We start from the raw sequence: 17283 nt of genomic DNA on the forward strand, positions 1-17283 counted from the left end.
ATTCTCAGGAAAGGTATCGTTCTCACTCATCTTATAGTCATGTTAGACATTACCTCTGAACATTGAAGGCAGCACTATATTACCAAACTAATTTCATCCTTCCTTATGTTTAAAATTTCCAGATATAGGAATGCCTCAGATATTTGCTCGCTATTAAATGTGCCCGTTTGACGAATCTCCCCAAAACGTTCCTGATCCATAGCTTTTTCTACACTAACAGAGGATGGAAAGTTTTGTGGTGATTGGTCAAGGGGTGTGCGAAGCTCAAAGGGGGAGGAAGGGCCCCAAATGCATTTTTCCTCTAATGCATTTTCTACAGACTATTGTATTCTATGTAACGCAAAATTAGCAGAACGGATTTACATTAAATTTGGCAGGCCTGCACAGTATGATAGGCAGATTATCCTTTGGGTACTACAGGTAAGTAGGGTAAGTTTCTTCCAAGTTATAAAGCATTATGTCTTAGTGATATCTGTTGCCGCAGTAGTTTTGCGTAAGTAGGAATAATTATTTATAAGTTTCTATATTTTATTTTTTAAATGTAAGGAATACCATAGTACTTTCTAGGAAGTATTGGTGTTTTATATATAAAAAAATTTTTCATTAAATGTTAAAAAATGAAAAATACACTGTACTATATTATTTTTTACAAATCTAGTGCACTAGAATATTTTTTCAATATTTACATATTTAATTATTTGCCAAAAAGTCTATGGAGTACTGCAGTAATATCTACAAATTGCCATGCTACTTAAAATTACTTTTAAAAAATGACCGCGTTTCTCCGTAAAGTGCTATAAAAATATGTAGAAAATATAAGTAGATTTCTCTTCCTATACTACTTTGGGAAGTAGTACTATGTAGGTAAAAACAATAAAAATACTACTTATCTATATTTAAAGCCCTAACCTAGAACTCAGTGAAAACGACATGGCTGCCATGCACATTTTGTAAAGATAGCTCCCTTCTGCTCTCTTCTAATCAGGGTGTACCACGCTCTACTGCAAGGATACTATGGTATACCGTGGCTCTACATATAACTAAGCATTTTAACACTTACAACTTTTGCAACGCTTACACTATTTACACCTATTACCAACAAGCATTGGCAAAGCCAATAGTGTCTGCAATTACCAAGCTATTGGCATCATCAGTGTCAATGTCTTTTAGTCGTGTAGTCATGTTATCTGGCAGCACATTGGCTGCTCAGCATGGCTGAAAGTCAATGAAAGCCCCGAATCACAGGATGTTGAGCTGAGGCCAAGTCTCTTCACCCCCTATGTTGAGTTTATTGCCCTGCCCCTCCTAACACAAAAAAGAGCTATGACGTGGCCTGCACTGCCATGCTGACTAGAAGCTGTGCTTCTAGATAACATAGCTCGTTCAGTGTTTTTATTGGGTCTTGCTGAAAAAATGTGGAAGGGATAGTGAAGAACAGCTGAGGAGCTTTGAAGTGAAGCAAGGATGTGGCATAACAACCAGAGCTGTTGACAGGTGAACTGAGGAACCAGATTAGAATCTCGATGGTCGGTGGAATAGGTTGTGATTCTGGGACGTATGCTTCCCCTGTAAACAACAATGTATGTGTCACTGTATAATGTAACTGGTTAGCACTTAAAGTACTCCAATACTATCAGATGGTGTTAGAACAATGGCAAGATAGAGGATGGAACAAGGGCTCCAATAACATCAGATTGTAAAGAAGAAATAAATGCTGCAGTGACGAGGGAGCTAGTGGGGGGACGGGTCAAGTATGGAAGCAGGAGGGGATGGAGAGATGGGCAAGCAACGACATGAGAGGGTGGGAGGAAGCAACAATGAAATCGTAAAAAAATACCTTAATTGAAGTAGGATCAGTGACAAAAATAAATGTGTCAGTGTGGAATGTAACTGGTGAACACTTATTGTGCTCCAATATCATCAGCTCATGTTCACATTATCACTAGACAGGCGCGACACAATACCATTGGATAGTGCAAAAAAAAAATAAACAAGTGCTGTTCATGTTTTAACAACTTTTTAACCCCTTCCCTGCGGGGGTAATCAATCCAAGGTGCGGGGGGATGATTACGGAGCCGCGGTGCTTGTGATGAGAACAGCTCGTCATGAGTCACGGTGGAGCGGTGCTCATGACGAGCTGGTCTCGTCACGACCCCGCCCACTAATTAATTCGCCCGCACAGGCGGGGAATTAATCGCGCGTGGGCGGCGCAGAGCCATTATGACGAGACCAGCTCGTCATGAGCACAGCTCCACCGTGACTCATGACGAGCTGGTCTCATCATGAGCACCAAAGGTGTTAAGAAATGCATTTGTTTATGTACATGTGCATTCATTTTATTGGTTAGTGTGTATGTGTACAAGGGAGACTGCCTGAAAACACAAGTACTCCTAAAGAGTTCTTTAAAACAGAGAAAAAATTGCAACGCAATTCGGGAGCAATGTAAGGAGACAAGCACTTGGTCCATGCACTATGGGAAGTCCAAAGACAAGAAGAGGGCATGATGCCTGCACGCCATGAGGAATGGCATCAAAGAAAATGACAGCGATGCTGAAGTTTATCAATGGTAGGAGATAGGTGGCCTGTAAGACCACAGATAGAACACTTCTCTTCGAGACAGCACATGTGCTTTCTAACCAAGACCTAAAAATAATAGATTGTGCACAGGCTAAACCTACTCGCTTCGCCAATGCTTGTTCTGTTTATAAACGGGCGATTAAGTGATCTGTCCATAATCACAAAATGTAGAATTGAGGCGAAGGCTAGGGAAACGACGTGGCATCCTCTTGGGAGAGGATGTGGCGGAAGGACCACAGCTGCCGAATATGGAGCTGGGAAACTGGGAGTTTCAGCATTGGCTGAGCATCCTTGATTCTAGGCAAATCACATAATCATCCTTTGCCTACAAAAACTTAATGTGTCCTAGTGTAAAGGACATGGTGCTAATTCAAAGCGTTCCAATACCTACAGGTGGTGTTGGTGCTATATAAAACTGCACAAAAACAGAAAGAATCACAGTGGTAGGCTGGTTTACAGTAGTGAACATTAGGAAATTCATTGCTTTTTCAACCACATTAAAAGGACTACTTTTGCCATGGGCTCTGATGGCAGGCAGACCTTGATGACATCTAGACTCAGACTGGCTCCTTTGAAGACATTTCAAGTTAAGCAACAGTGGGGCACACAAACACTTCACCGGTAAATGAAGAAAAAGTAAGAAAGTGTTCTGAAGGGGAAAATGTGAAAAAATAGAGACCCACCCTAAGAAATAATAATCAACAAGGTGTGACATGAACAGTTCAATCATTGTGCACAGGAGAAACATGGCTAAGCAATTACAGCAGAAGGCACAGGTCCTTTAGAAGCTCTGACATGCCCTGTGATAACGCATACCTGATTTACTTGAGGTCTGATTTTTCAGCTATAAACACCATTGTCCAATGACCACATATGGTGTAAACACACGCATGCACACCTAGTACCCACACATGTAGAAAATAAATACAGACTACACTTGTGCCAAGTAATAGTAGCAGGGCACACATGCTCCAATTAGCACGTCAACTATACACTAACTGGACATTTGTTCCCGCCAGGAGGTTCTTTAGTCATTGTCAATGTGTCACATATATTTATAATTTTGTTTGTACATCCTGTGCTTGCTGCGTTTGATTTAGTGTTCCGTTTGCCTGCGTTGTTTTGATTCTATAATTCTTTTTCGCCAGGAAGTTCTTTAGTCTTTGTAAAATTTGTCATTTATATTCATATTTTTGCTTGTACAGTCTGTGCTTGAGATTGTGTGCCTTATGCCTGCGTTGCTTTGATTCTATGGCATGCTATTTTTATTTGTTCCATTCCTGTAACAGTTCTCTCATGTAACGTAACTGGTTCTATTGTACAGTTCTCTGACACCTTCGGGTAAAGTCCGCGCTTTATAAGAATGCATTAAATAAATAAATAAATAAATAAACAACCAAACAAACAAATAAATAAATAAATAAAAGGCGGAACACCACCACCCACTAGAACCAAACATGGGGGTTTAAAATAGTGATGGGATTGGGGGTGATTTGAGGATGGGGCAAGCACTGGAAGGTGAGAGGGGGCAAGCTGAGTCAAAATGGGGGGAACTCCTTACCAGACTCACACTTGGATCAGAGCAGCGGCAGCGGTCACAGCCTGCAATCATGGGCTGCAACATTGGGACAGCTAGAGCGAGGGCTTCATTGCCGACACCGCCAAGAGTCACCATCGGCAAACTACTCGCGCCGCCGCCCCGGGACTACATTTCCCGGCGGGCTAAGCGGTGGCGCGCCCTTTGAACTGCAGAAGGGCGCCAGGAGGCGCATTTAATCAACGCGCTCCCCGGCAGGAGCGGGGAACTCCTTACCAGACTCACATTTGGATCAGAGCAGCGGCAGCGGTCACAGCCTGCAATCAGGGGCTGCAACATTGGGACAGCTAGAGCGAGGGCTTCATTGCCGACACCGCCAAGAGTCACCATCGGCAAACTACTCGCGCCTGCTGCCCAGGGACTACATTTCCCGGCGGGCTAAGCGGCGGCGCGCCCTTTGAATTGCAGAAGGGCGCCAGGAGGCGCATTTAATCAATGTGCTCCCCGCGTAGCGGGACGCGAGCGGGACGCCGAGCAAAGTCCGGGCCAAGGGCGGGCCCGTTTAAGCCCGTTCAAGACCGAACAAGGACACGACGGGCCAGACTACTAACATATCTCCTGTAAGATCTTAAGGCGCAAGGTTAGTGTCAAGTTAGATCATCATTTGTGTGGTCCATTTGGACGGGAGGATTAGTAATCTTACAACAGTGAGCATGGCGACTCCACCAGAAGCAGCCCTTAATGGCAGAAAGTCTACAGGAGGTTCTCTATTGGGAACACTTGATAATTTTTTGATTAGGGTATCGTCAGCCCTTGCCAAGGATATAGAACTTACGGAAAACAGACTATCCTTGGACACCCTGTTTGATAAGCGTTCATCTTTGGGGAATCTAGCAACAGCTAGATCACCGTTGCCTCGGCAGGACGATATCCAGGGAATACTCCCTCCCTCGGGGTGGTGGAGATTATCCCTTCTCCCCACCTAGATCTCACTGACGAGCTAAGCATGTCTTCATCTATGTCTTTGCTCCCCCATCCTGGTGCTCGAAGAGTTCCCTCACCTAACATCAAAACCCGCTCAGCCTGTAATTTAAAATCAGGCCCGGCACAGCTAGAGGGGGGGATGTTAGCGAAAAGAAAACGTCCCGGCCCATCGATCCAAGCTGAGGGAAGGAAAGCAAAGTGTCCAAAGAAGACTGCTTCAAAGGAGGTCGCAGTAGTAATGTCATCTGGTAGCCAAACTCAGACTGTACCACCTATTATTGAAGGGCATGGAGGGTCACAGGTACCTGTAAGGAATGAGTCACATTTTGATCTGGGTCAACTATTTTGGAAAAAATTGGAGGGAACCATTAAGAAGCTATGCAACCCAATATATGATCGGTTGGAGTCTATTGAAAATAGACTGGTGTGTCTGGAACTCTCGTTATCTACAGTCCAGAAGCAGGTTGGAACACGGCGTAGTGTTCCAAACGCTCAACGAAAATCACCAATAGCTCAAAATCCACCGGATTCTTCCATTTCTGGGGCAATCAGTGTGGGGACCAGAGTGTCTGAGGCAGTTAACATGGTGCCTTCTCTGGCACCACCGCAATCTACACTGCCAGACACTGGGAACATAGTGGGGACGGAGCGAGGGCCTCATGTTACAGAGAATAGACCAGTGGTAACTTTGTCAAATCCATCATTGGGGCCTGTAACAAGTACTGTGGGGTCTGTAACAAGTTCTGTGGCTACCTTACCGACTATTGATCTCCCACCTGAATCAGCATGTCTTAATACTAGTGGGAGTACCTCCAGTAGCCCAGGGCAAGCGAGAAACCTATGGGGAGCTGAAAAATAAGTGTGTCTTTTGGCTCAACAAGTATCATCCATTACCTCCGAACATTCTTACAGAAATTCTGTTTGCAAGGAGAGTGAACTGGTTGGGAAGGAGCCCTAAGTCGACTGAAGGGGACTGTATCATTATTAACTTCAAAGACTGGAGAAGTGTAAAATACATTTGTAGCTGGCCACGATCTGCTCGGTCCCCCCAGATACAAACTTTCCCCTTATCATATTTCTATGGCCCTAGGGTACCCATTGGAAGGAATATTTTTACATTGGGAGAGCAAACTAATGCATGTCCTTTGGGTAATATAAGGCTGTTTAATAGGTTTGAGGCTATGTCGGGGTTGGGCGAGTGTGACTGACGCTATGTGTCCCAAAACCCTGCATTAAGTGTTGTGTCTCCAGGTATAGGTGAGGATGGGTGTGATAAGAGGGTAGTTGAAGTGACTGCCCATGATTGCAGACACATAGAGAAACGTGCCTGCAGCTCAGTCATGACAGGCACTGGAAACATAGATGAGGCATCAGGAGTGGGAGCAATGTCCATGCAGAATGAGGAATACCAAGCATCCGAGAGTTCTCCAGAATCAGGAGAATTAGCTTGTGGTCATGCTGGGGTGGTATGTCAAACATCGTTCATTTCATGGAATGTGGCGGGTGTGGGGACTAAACTTAACTCACCCGCCTGGATGGAATTTATCGATAAATTTGACATTTGTCTTCTCCAGGAGACTTGGGCGATTGATCCTGTGTTTAAAGAGGGCTATCTCAATTTTTATGTCCCCGCAGTTAAAAGCCACACAGGTCGCCCTATGGGGGGCTTAGTTATTTGGGTCAGGCAGAGTCTTAACTGTCATAGCCACTTACTTCCCGGGTCAAACTGCGATATTCTTACCGTAAGGCTTTGCTTCCCTTCGAATTTGAAAATAGACATTTTTAATGTCTATGCTAGGGGTCTCCCAGGAGGTAAGAAATCCGGGGTGGTAGTAGCCTTGGACACAATGCTTCAGGCAACCCCTGGAAATGTATTGCCAATAATAGCAGGTGATTTTAATACCACTTTCGAGCCATTGGGCCCTGACGATATGCACCTAACGGATGAAGAGGATAGTAGATGGGGAGTTCCCCAGCTAGATACTAATCCCATAAGAAAGTGGACTGAGGCTGCAATTCAATTGAAGGGCCTCTGTATGGGGCATCAGTTGAGGGCAGCTAATGGCCGTACACAATCGGATAGTATGAGCAAGGCAACGTTTGATAATGGTAATAGAGCAAGTCATATAGATTATCTACTTGTTCCTCTCAAGTTGTGGTACACCCTTCTTGATATGGAGATAGTGGACCGCATCGAGAGTGACCATAACCCCATCTCCGCGGTGTTTAATTTGGGTTTAAAGAAGGTGGATCAAACGTCTAGGGAACCCATTAAGTCGAACCTAGTTCTAACTAATGATGAGCGCCGCTTGAAATGGTGCCAGGTGGCAGAACATCAGGACATCATTACAGAAATTGAGGATGGCTTGGAAGGTGTCCTGGCGACTATGGAGGTCGAATCTAATCATGGGCTCCCGTATAGAGCTTTTATGGATGCCCATGATATTTACTTTACTTGTCTGAAAAGCTACTTCTGTAAGTCTCGTCAAGGCAAAAGTGTGCAAATTCGTAGAGCAGAGAGTTGGTATGACGGATCCTGTCGTAAAGCCAGGGGGGAGCTATCCAAAGCAATAAAAACAAAGGACCCAAGTAAAGTAAAGGCGGCTAGAGCCAACTATAGGCACAAACAGTTTACCGCTAAAAAACATGGGAAGAGTCTAGATGGCAGGACCTTAAAGAAGCTTGTAAAGCTAAGAACACAAAAGCTTTTGGGGACTTTTTTAAATGGGGTAGGGATGGACAACATGAGACCCCCCAAAATAATGTAGCCCAAAGTGCATGGGTTGATTATTTTAAACCACAATACGCCGCTAATGAAGCAGGTTGTACAGAGGGAACGCGGGTCCACGTTTTCTATAATGAAGTAGTATTCACAGTAGGCGATGTGGACAGAGCATTAGATCTGGTGACCGCGGGCCGTGCACCTGGAATGGATTGTGTCCCCGCTGACTTGTTTTTATACAATAAGGGAAGATGGCGGTTGTATATTATGCATTTGGCAAATGCCATCGCCCAGGGGATGGAAGTCCCACAATCATGGAAATGCGCGGAAATAGTTCCGGTATTTAAAAAAGGGGAAAAGTCGTTAGCAGGCAATTACAGACGGCTGGTTTTGGGGAAAATCCAGATGTGGATTGATGATGATAACATCTTGAGTCACCTCCAGGCTGGGTTTCGACCCAAGACCAGCACCATAGACCAGGTGTTCCGATTCATTATTTTATTTTGGTGCACTGTGGTTTTGGATAAAGGTACTCTTTATGCCGTCTTTGTAGACTTAAGAGCGCTTTTGACTTGGTGCCCCTCAACAAATTGTGGCAAGTGCTGGAGGAACTAGGGATGTCCCCTGAGTTGTTGTGTTTGGTCGTCCGGTTACATGAGGGTACGTTTGCTCGGGTACGGTGGGGGGGCCAGGGAGATGTTACGGAACCCTTCCCTGTTGAACGAGGGGTGAGGCAGGGTTGCGTCATGGCGCCTACACTGTTCTCTCTTTTTGTGAACGGGGTAGCGAGTTTTCTCTCCTTGGTCCCGACTGATGCCCCTGTGATGTGTGGTGAGCGAGTCCCGATCTTCATGTTCGCGGACGACACCTTAATAATTTCAAAAACTCCCAGTGGCCTTCAGCGTGCTCTTAAGCGCTTTGAGGACTTTTGCCTAGAACGGGGTTTGGAAATAAATATAGCCAAAACCAAGTCTATGGTCCTTACTGACCGTAAATTTACTGGGTGTACCAAACCCTATAGAGGGAGGATATACATGAACAACTCCCCGCTTGAGCAGGTTGAAGCTTTTACCTACCTGGGGGTTACCCTTCAGAAAGATCTGGGATGGACTAGCCAACTAGAACTAGCAGTCCTTAAGCATCGCCAGCAGGCAGGTATCCTTCTTAAAAGGTTTAAGTCTTCTGAATCAAAACCCATTAGCCCACTGCTAGAAATATATGGGATGAAGGTACTTAGTTCGGCTCTTTACGGAGCTGAACTATGGGGTTTTACAAAATTGGGGAGTCTGACACTAGCAGAAAATGAATTCCTAAGAAAAGCGACTAGTGTCCCGGCAAGTACCCCTCTGTTACCTTTAATGTGGGACCTTGGGAAAAAATCTGTCTAAGATCTTGCTTTCCTACGCCCGCTCTTGTACTGGCGTAGGATATGGACCACAGAAGAGCTTCAGCATTATGCAGAGGGCCTAAAAGAAATAATAGCGAAAGATTCCTCACAAAAAATACATTGGCTAAAGGCTAGAAAGTCTCTGCTAATTAGCCTGGGGATGAAGGAACTTTGGGATGACCCGGTAAATGCTTTTTTTCCCTCTAAAAATGTTCTGAAGATAAAATATTGGGAGATGGTTACATTAAATGCAAGAATGAAGGGCCTCTCCCTGCACCTTACAGGTCGCTTCCTGGAATTCAAGGGCTACCCTAAGCTGGAATCGTATTGGGATGCCATCGAAAAGCAGTTTGACCGTAAACTCTATTTTCAAATCAGAGTAGGCTCCCTTCCAACAAGGTCATTCAGAGCTAATTGGGTAGGCGAAAACTATCATGACAAATGCCCTAGGTGTAGGGAAGAACAAGAGACGATAAGTCACCTCCTTTTTTTCCGTCCCCTCTATGTGGCCCCTAGAGAGGTGTGGATTAAACCAATATGTAAACTAATCGGTATCCGCAGACATGAGGAGGCGTTAAGAATCTTGTGTACAGACCCCAATCCCCCAATTGCCATAGCAGTGGCAACATTTTTAAAATGGGCATGGATAATTCGGGCAAGAGCACTATGCCAATAGATTGAGAATATTATCTAACCTGTTTATTTGCACTGTAAACGTTGGGATGTAGCTGGGACATGAGCCTTGCAATATAGCAACTGACCCACATAACTGATGAGTTTTATAAATTTTAAAGATGTGTTTTTAGCTATGTGATATTCGGCAATTGTCCCTTGGTGTTTAATGCTTTAAAAAAAATATTTATTGTATAATCTTCTTAATGACATTTTTTAATCATTGGGAAATGTGATTTTATGTCTTACTTTTATGACTTAATTGTCGAATAAAGTTAATGAAATTTGAATTTGAGTCAAAATGGAGTAGGTGGGGGAAAGTGAAAGCTGAAAGGAAGGTAAAAGCAGTGACAGAGTAGGGGGTGATCTCTGGATGGGGCAAGCTCTGGGAGGTGCAAGGGGGAGCAAGCAGCGACAGAAGGGAGGAGGTGGGAAAAACAAAAAGCAGGAACAATGGGAAAAGGAGTGACAGGGTGGGGGTGATCTGTGGACAAGACAAGCACCTTGAGGAAGCAAGCAGACTACTCCAATCTATGCTATTCCACTATATGGCACTGAACTCTAAGTTACTCTTCTGTACACCACTACACTCAAAGTTATTCCGCTCTACACCACTCCACTGTACGCTTCTCCACTGTATGCCATTCCATTCTATGGCACTCCACTCTAAGCCACTACACTACACTATTCTCTGTACGCGATCACACTGTATGTCACTATTGTCTGCCCCACCTCACTCTATTTCGCTCCAGTCTGCAACACTCTACGGCACTCCACTTTAGGGTATTCCACTCTTTACAACTCCACTGTACAGCATTCCAGTCTACACTATTCCAACTGTATACCACTATTCTGTAACTCATTACTGTACACCACACCATGCCACTGCAGTGCACCCTATTCCACTGTATGCCACTGACCACTGTACCGCTGTACTTCACTCCACACCACTCCAGTCTACTGTGTGCTATTCCACTCTATTCCACCACACCCTATACCACTCCAGTGTATTCTATTCCACTTAATCCCATGCCACTGTATGTTCCTGTATGGCCACTCTATGCCACTCCATTTTGCGCTACTCTACGGTATGCTATTACAATCTACCTCAATATACGGCACTCCATTGTATGCTAGTTCATTGTAGACTGCTCTACTTTATGCTGTTCCACTGTATGCCACTCCACTGTATGCCACAACTCTCTACGTCACTCCAGTCAATGCCACTTCACTGTACGCTATTCCACTTTATGCCGCTCCACGTGAATCCAGTGTACATCATTCCACTCTACCCACCTGCACCCCCTGTACTTCGCTTAACAAGACTGTACTCCATTTAGCAACAGTCTACACCCCTTCACTCTACCTTACTATACTCCACTCTGTAGCACTACACAGTACAACAATGTACTCCTGTCAATGCCACTGTACAGCACTCTACACTGTATACCACTGTACTCCACTCTACCCAACTCCCACTATGCTGCTCCACCCCTATATCCCACTATAATCTTCTCTGTGAGACACTACTCCACTGCTGCACTCTACGCCATGCTCTAGTCTATGCTACTGAATTTTGCGGCAGTCTATATCACTTCACTCTACCATACAGTACTCTGCACCACTCCACTGTACAACACTAATCCACTCTGCGGACACACCACTCCACTCCACTGTACGCTACACCAGTGCACTTGAAACTGTACAACAATCCACTATGCACCACTCCACCCTACTCCACTCTATGCAACTTCACTCTACAAGAGTCTACAACACTCTTTGCCACCACATCGTACTGTACTCCAGTCTTTGTCCCTACAATACATTGTACAATGTTCTACTCCACTATTTGCCCCTACACTCCACTGTACAACACTTCACTCCATGACACTTAGCAATACGCCATGACACACGCCTCTTCAATTTATAACAGTTTACTTGACTCTACACTATGCCTGTCCACTCTAGTGTACACCATGCTGCTGTACTATACAAGACACCACTACACTCTATGACACTTTCGTCCATCGTACGCTATGGCACTCAACTCTACTCTACTACACTATACAATTCTCTCCTCAACTCTACTGTATGACACTCTACTTAACGACACTCTACTCAACAACACTGGACTCTAGGATTTGATATTTTTATAATTTTTAAATCATTAAAATGCAATAAAAAACAAAGGTTAAACAATTGTTATAGTTAGGAAAACCTTGTTGATTCTTTCTATATAAACCAAAGTTAAACTACACAAACATCAGAAACACTAAAATAAAGTTATTGTGATACATTAAATTTATAATTTACACACCACCTTTAAATTACTATAACTTTATCTTTTCTGTCTAAAAAAAATTAAACTTATACTTTTATTTGATAATTTACTTAACACCTTCAAATCAATACAACTTAGGCACTTTAATACATAAGAGTATTCGTCTCGGTAGCCACACTATATTAACAATAATTGGCCGCGTTATCATGCACTCTACCCACAGAATTGATGTGATTTGGGATGTCATAACTGTTGTTGTAAATGCTGTAATTTTAGAAGTTATAAATGATATAATATGAAAGGATATAAGCAGTGCATGGAGAAGGTATGCCTTCTAGTTAATGTATTGTGGCTACAGAGTTGAATACACAGTATATAGAGATGCACATGTTATAATGTGAAGGTGTTAAATACATTATATATTAAAGGTTTTTAAATGTATAGTTTGAGTTTGATTTGTATAGAAAGAATAAATACAGTTTATCTAACTATAACAAAGGTTTAACCTTTGGGTTTTTTACTGAATCAATCTATCTATTTATCTAGCTATATCTATCTATCCATCTATCAAAGGTTGAAATAACATTATATTTAGGTGAAATGTTCAGTTTTTCTACTCTAAAAATCACTGAAATTCATCAGTTATAATTAAAGTTATCTCAAGTAACAATAAATTGTGCCCTAAGGGAACTATAACTCGCTCCCCTGTTATGCACAGTGTTATTTTCATTGATGTCAAAGAAGATTTCATGAGTGTAGCGTAATTGGCAGAGAATGGTGAGGGCGCGAGTTATGAGTACCCAAGGGCACAAGTTATTGTTACTTGAGATAACTAACTATAACTGTTGAATTTCAATGGGTTTTAGAGTTTAAAACTGAACAATTCACCTATGTATAATTTTTCTTAAACTTTTGTGTTGTTTCCAGTACATTTCTTGTTCTTTTATGCATGGCTGGGTTTTGGCTACAGGGCAGGTCGGCAAACAGGCCCTGGGGCCAAAATCCCACATGCAGCCAGCCCTATGCTGCACATAGGCTTTCGGAGTATGCAGTGGGAGGTTGGCCACAAGGCTGCAGGCCCTGTGTCCAACCTTCCCACAGGCAGCCAACCTTGCATCGCACACAGTGTTTGACTGTGTGTATCACTGGGGTTGGCTACAGGGCCTGGCCATGGGAAAAGAGGAGGGAAGGCTGCATGGCCCTCCTCTCGGAACCTATTATACCCCTGGGGACCCCATCCTCCAGGGCCATATATATTATAAAGTTGAGGGGCCCATGTGTCCACCCTCCCAGAGCCTTGTTAAGCCCTAGGAACCCCATCCGCCAGGGCCACTATTAAAATTAAAAGGGATTGGAGGCTGTGCAGCCTCCCTCCCCGAGCCTTGTAAGGGGTCTGGGGATCCCATCTCCCAAGGCTGTTCAAAAGAATTAAGGGGAGAGAGGTTTTGCTGACCCCTACCCGTGCCTTAATAGGCTCTGTATGCCCCATCCCATAAGACCACAAATTAAAATTAGGGGAACAGGGGCACGCAGCCTATGCTCCAGGGCAATTTTGACTTCGGGGACAGCCCATGGCACCATTTTGGGAGGAAGGGAGGCACGTGGACCACGCTCCCTGGGCTGCTTTTGGCCCCGGGGACCCCATCTCCTGGGGCACAGCACATTTTGTGGGGGAAGGGGGCAATTGATTTTGGCCCTGGGGAGCCATCCCACAGGGCTCTGCACAATATTCAGGGGAGAGAGTATGCGGTCCCGCTCCACAGGCCGATTTCCGGCCCCAGAGACACCATCCCCTGGGCCGGGCCAACAAAGGGTGGCTGTCCTGGTGCCCAAGCGAACTCCCCACATCCAGCGGGAGCCATCATTGCTGTTGCCTACAAGGAGCAGCTAATAATGCTGCTCCCTGTAGGTGAGAGCAATATTTAGATCTCTTTCTCTGCCCGCATTGGGTAGGGAAACAAATCTGAAGACCCCTTCCAGGAGCATTTTTTAAGCTCCTGCCTGCTGGGAGTGGACTTGGTGTTTGCTGCTGCTTGGCTAGAGGTTTGGAACTGCTCCCACCGAGTGAGAGCAAACACAGGTTGCAGGAAAACTGCTATGTCCCGGGAGTTGGCCCCCAGGGACACAGCAAATGAGTCAGCCCTAGGGAAGGGGACCCAAGGGGAGGGGATCTGTGCAGCCCCCCTGCCCTTTGCATATAAGGCTGGCTCCTAAGTGATGGGGGACAACTGGGCCAAATGCAATCTGGGGCCTCCCTCTTTATATATACAGCCAGGTAATGGGGGATGGGGACCGCGGGCCAAAATCAACCCGGGGAGGGGGACTGTGTGCCTCTCCACCTTTTCAAATACAGCCAGGCCCTGGGGGATGGGGTCTTCAGGGCTGAAATTGGCCCGAGATGGTGGTCACATGCCCCTTTTACTACATATCTAGGCACCAGGAGATGGGTTTTCAGGGGCCAAAAACCTCCTGGGGCAGAGGCCATGTGCCCCTCCCCCTTTACTACACAGCCAGGCCCCAGGAGATGGAGACGGTGGGGCCAAAAATGTCCCAGGGCTGGTTGCCGTGTGCACACCTCCCACATAAAATAGTGCCAGGCCCTGGGAGAAGGGGACCCTGAGGCCTAAATCTGCAAGGGGCCATGCACACCCCTCTCCAAACTATAAATATTTTACCCCCCGGAACTTGCCCATACCTGGGGCTTTAAAACATACAAGCTTGGGAGACCACGCTGTTTTAATTTCGTCACAGATTTTCTTTTTTAAATGTTGTAGTCAAGGTACTCTTACCCTGTCTTTTTTGACTAGGGACATAGTCCTCAATCCTAAAATGACTGCCACCACTTCCTGGTTGAGATGGTTGTAGCAAATCAGTTCTCAGTTACAAAGTTTTTGAGCATTCATTGTTCAAAAACTACTGAATGGATTAACAAACAAAACACAAAAAGCACTCTTTCTAGCCCTAGGTCTAGCTCTCTGCCTCATTTTGTGCAAATCTGTTCAGCAGTTTAGGCTGTAGCTGTGTCTAAAGCTCCTATGGGGAAATTAATAGAGAAAATGCTGTGTATGTTGGGTTTCCCATCTGGCATTTTTTCCACTCGAGCTTTGCCATGTTGCCCATGTGATGTTGTCTCCCCAATCCGATTTGCATATCTTCTTCTTATGTAAATTTTATTCTAAACATCGCAAGAGATTTTTACTTCCAATCATGCACAAATATAAATGCAGGCAATGCCGTCCGGGACTGTATTTCTTACGATTATTGCCTGATCCTCGTCTGCTATTGTGTTGCTTCCTTTTTATGTGTGCCTCTAAAAACGAGGAGTTTGTACTTGATGAAATGTACTGTATTTTATGTTTTTAATTGGTCTTATAACTGCCTTTTTCTATCTATACAATGTTTATATGTGCTGTTATGATTCATTTGTAATTAATTCAATACAGTGATTCTGACTAAACCTGAATAGAGAAAATGCATTTTGGGACCTCTCTTTTGTCACCAATTACCCCAAAACTTTCTTTGCACAAACGGGGCCAAAGAGAGCACTTTTTCAAAAAGTTTTGTGGATATTCGTTAAATGGTGCCAAAGTTATTAGCAACAGAAACATGCAATTCCTATGGAAAAACTATCGAACTATGACTCAGTGAGGGGGCCGCGTGCCCCCCTCCCCTTTACTACACTGATGGGCCCCGAGAGATGGGGTTATCTGGAACCAATAGGGGAAGTGGATGGGAACCTACATGTCCCCCTTTCCCTTTACTATGTGTCCGGGCCCTGAGGGATGGGGTCCCTGGCCTGAAAACGGCCTGGGAAGGAGGACCATGCGAGCACCCCCCTCCTCCACAATATCAATGTGTTTGCCACCCCCAGGCCCTGCCCCACTAAGGGGGCTGTAAAACAAACAAGCGAAGGAGACCGCACTTGGTTTTGTTTTTTTCATTTTGCTGCAGATTCGCAGATATTCTGTGAATTTGCAGCAAAATTTAAAAAAAACAAAAAAACAAATCCTAAGATGGCTGCCACAACTTCCTGGTTGAGGTAATTGCAGCCAATCAGATATCAGAGGGAGAGCTGTCTGGATCTGCGGAGCCTCCGCATCCATAGATATACAATGTTTTTGAGCATTAATTGCTCAAAAACTAATGAACGGATTTACACTAAAACACACGTTTTCTGGCTTTAGATCTAGCATTCTGCCAAATTTGGTGCAAATACCTTTAGCAGTTTAGGCTGAAGCTGTGTCCAAAATTTCTATGGGTAAATGAATTGAAAAACTGTGTTTTTGGACACCCTTTTTTTCTCTGCACCTACTGGACAGATCACCACAAAACTTTCCACACACAAACTAGGGGGGAAAAGAGTGCTTTTTAGGAAAGTTACCCGGAGATTTGTCAAGTGGCACCAAATTTATTAGCAGCTCAAAAAATGCATTTCATATGGAAACATGATCATAACTATAACTACCCAGTGGCAACCCCACTGGGAGTGTGTGTGTGCTCCCTGAGGAATTCTTTGCACAATGATGAAACAATCTGCTAACTGATGTGTTATGGAATTGACAACTCGCAGACCTTTCCCACGTAAAGAACTAACATTGTTGTATGCTCTCTGCAGTACAAAAAGAGCATTATAGAAATAGCACATTTTCATGGGCCAACCCATCTCAATAACTGGAGAATAATTTGCAAACTGTTCTTACTAACCATGGACGACATCGTGGAGACAAAAAGGATCTGAAATAACCATTCCCTGAATCCCCGTTCTTTCAAGGCCCAATCCTGTAGAAAGGCTCTTTGTATTTTAATTACATTTCATGGAAATAGCCAGTCAAAACACCACTCTGTTTGATTTCAACTGGACAGAGAGTTTTTGAAGAGAAGTAGCAAAAACTAATCTATACAAAAACATCTAAAGACAAATATAATTCTCTACTCTCATTCTGGATTGAAGGCGAGCATGATCACACGATGCAACACTGTACAAGCAACTTAAACTACATAAAGCATCAAGGAAGGAGTGAAGCCTCCTTGTATCTTGATTGTTCTCTTCTGGCAACATTATATGCCAATTATGTGTGTGATGCCCTTATCATGACTTGACACAATCTCCATGCCATATGCTT

At 44.3% G+C, this 17283-nt stretch overlaps 1 protein-coding gene across 3 annotated transcripts in view; it reads right to left on the reverse strand.

Annotated features, from left to right (window-relative positions):
* Positions 1 to 17283, reverse strand: part of ARHGAP18 (Rho GTPase activating protein 18) — an 843873-nt gene that overhangs the window by 80374 nt on the left and 746216 nt on the right. The window lies entirely within an intron of this gene.

This window comes from Lissotriton helveticus, chromosome 6 (genome assembly GCF_964261635.1).
Source record: "Lissotriton helveticus chromosome 6, aLisHel1.1, whole genome shotgun sequence".
In the NCBI taxonomy this organism is placed as follows: Eukaryota; Metazoa; Chordata; class Amphibia; order Caudata; family Salamandridae; genus Lissotriton; species Lissotriton helveticus.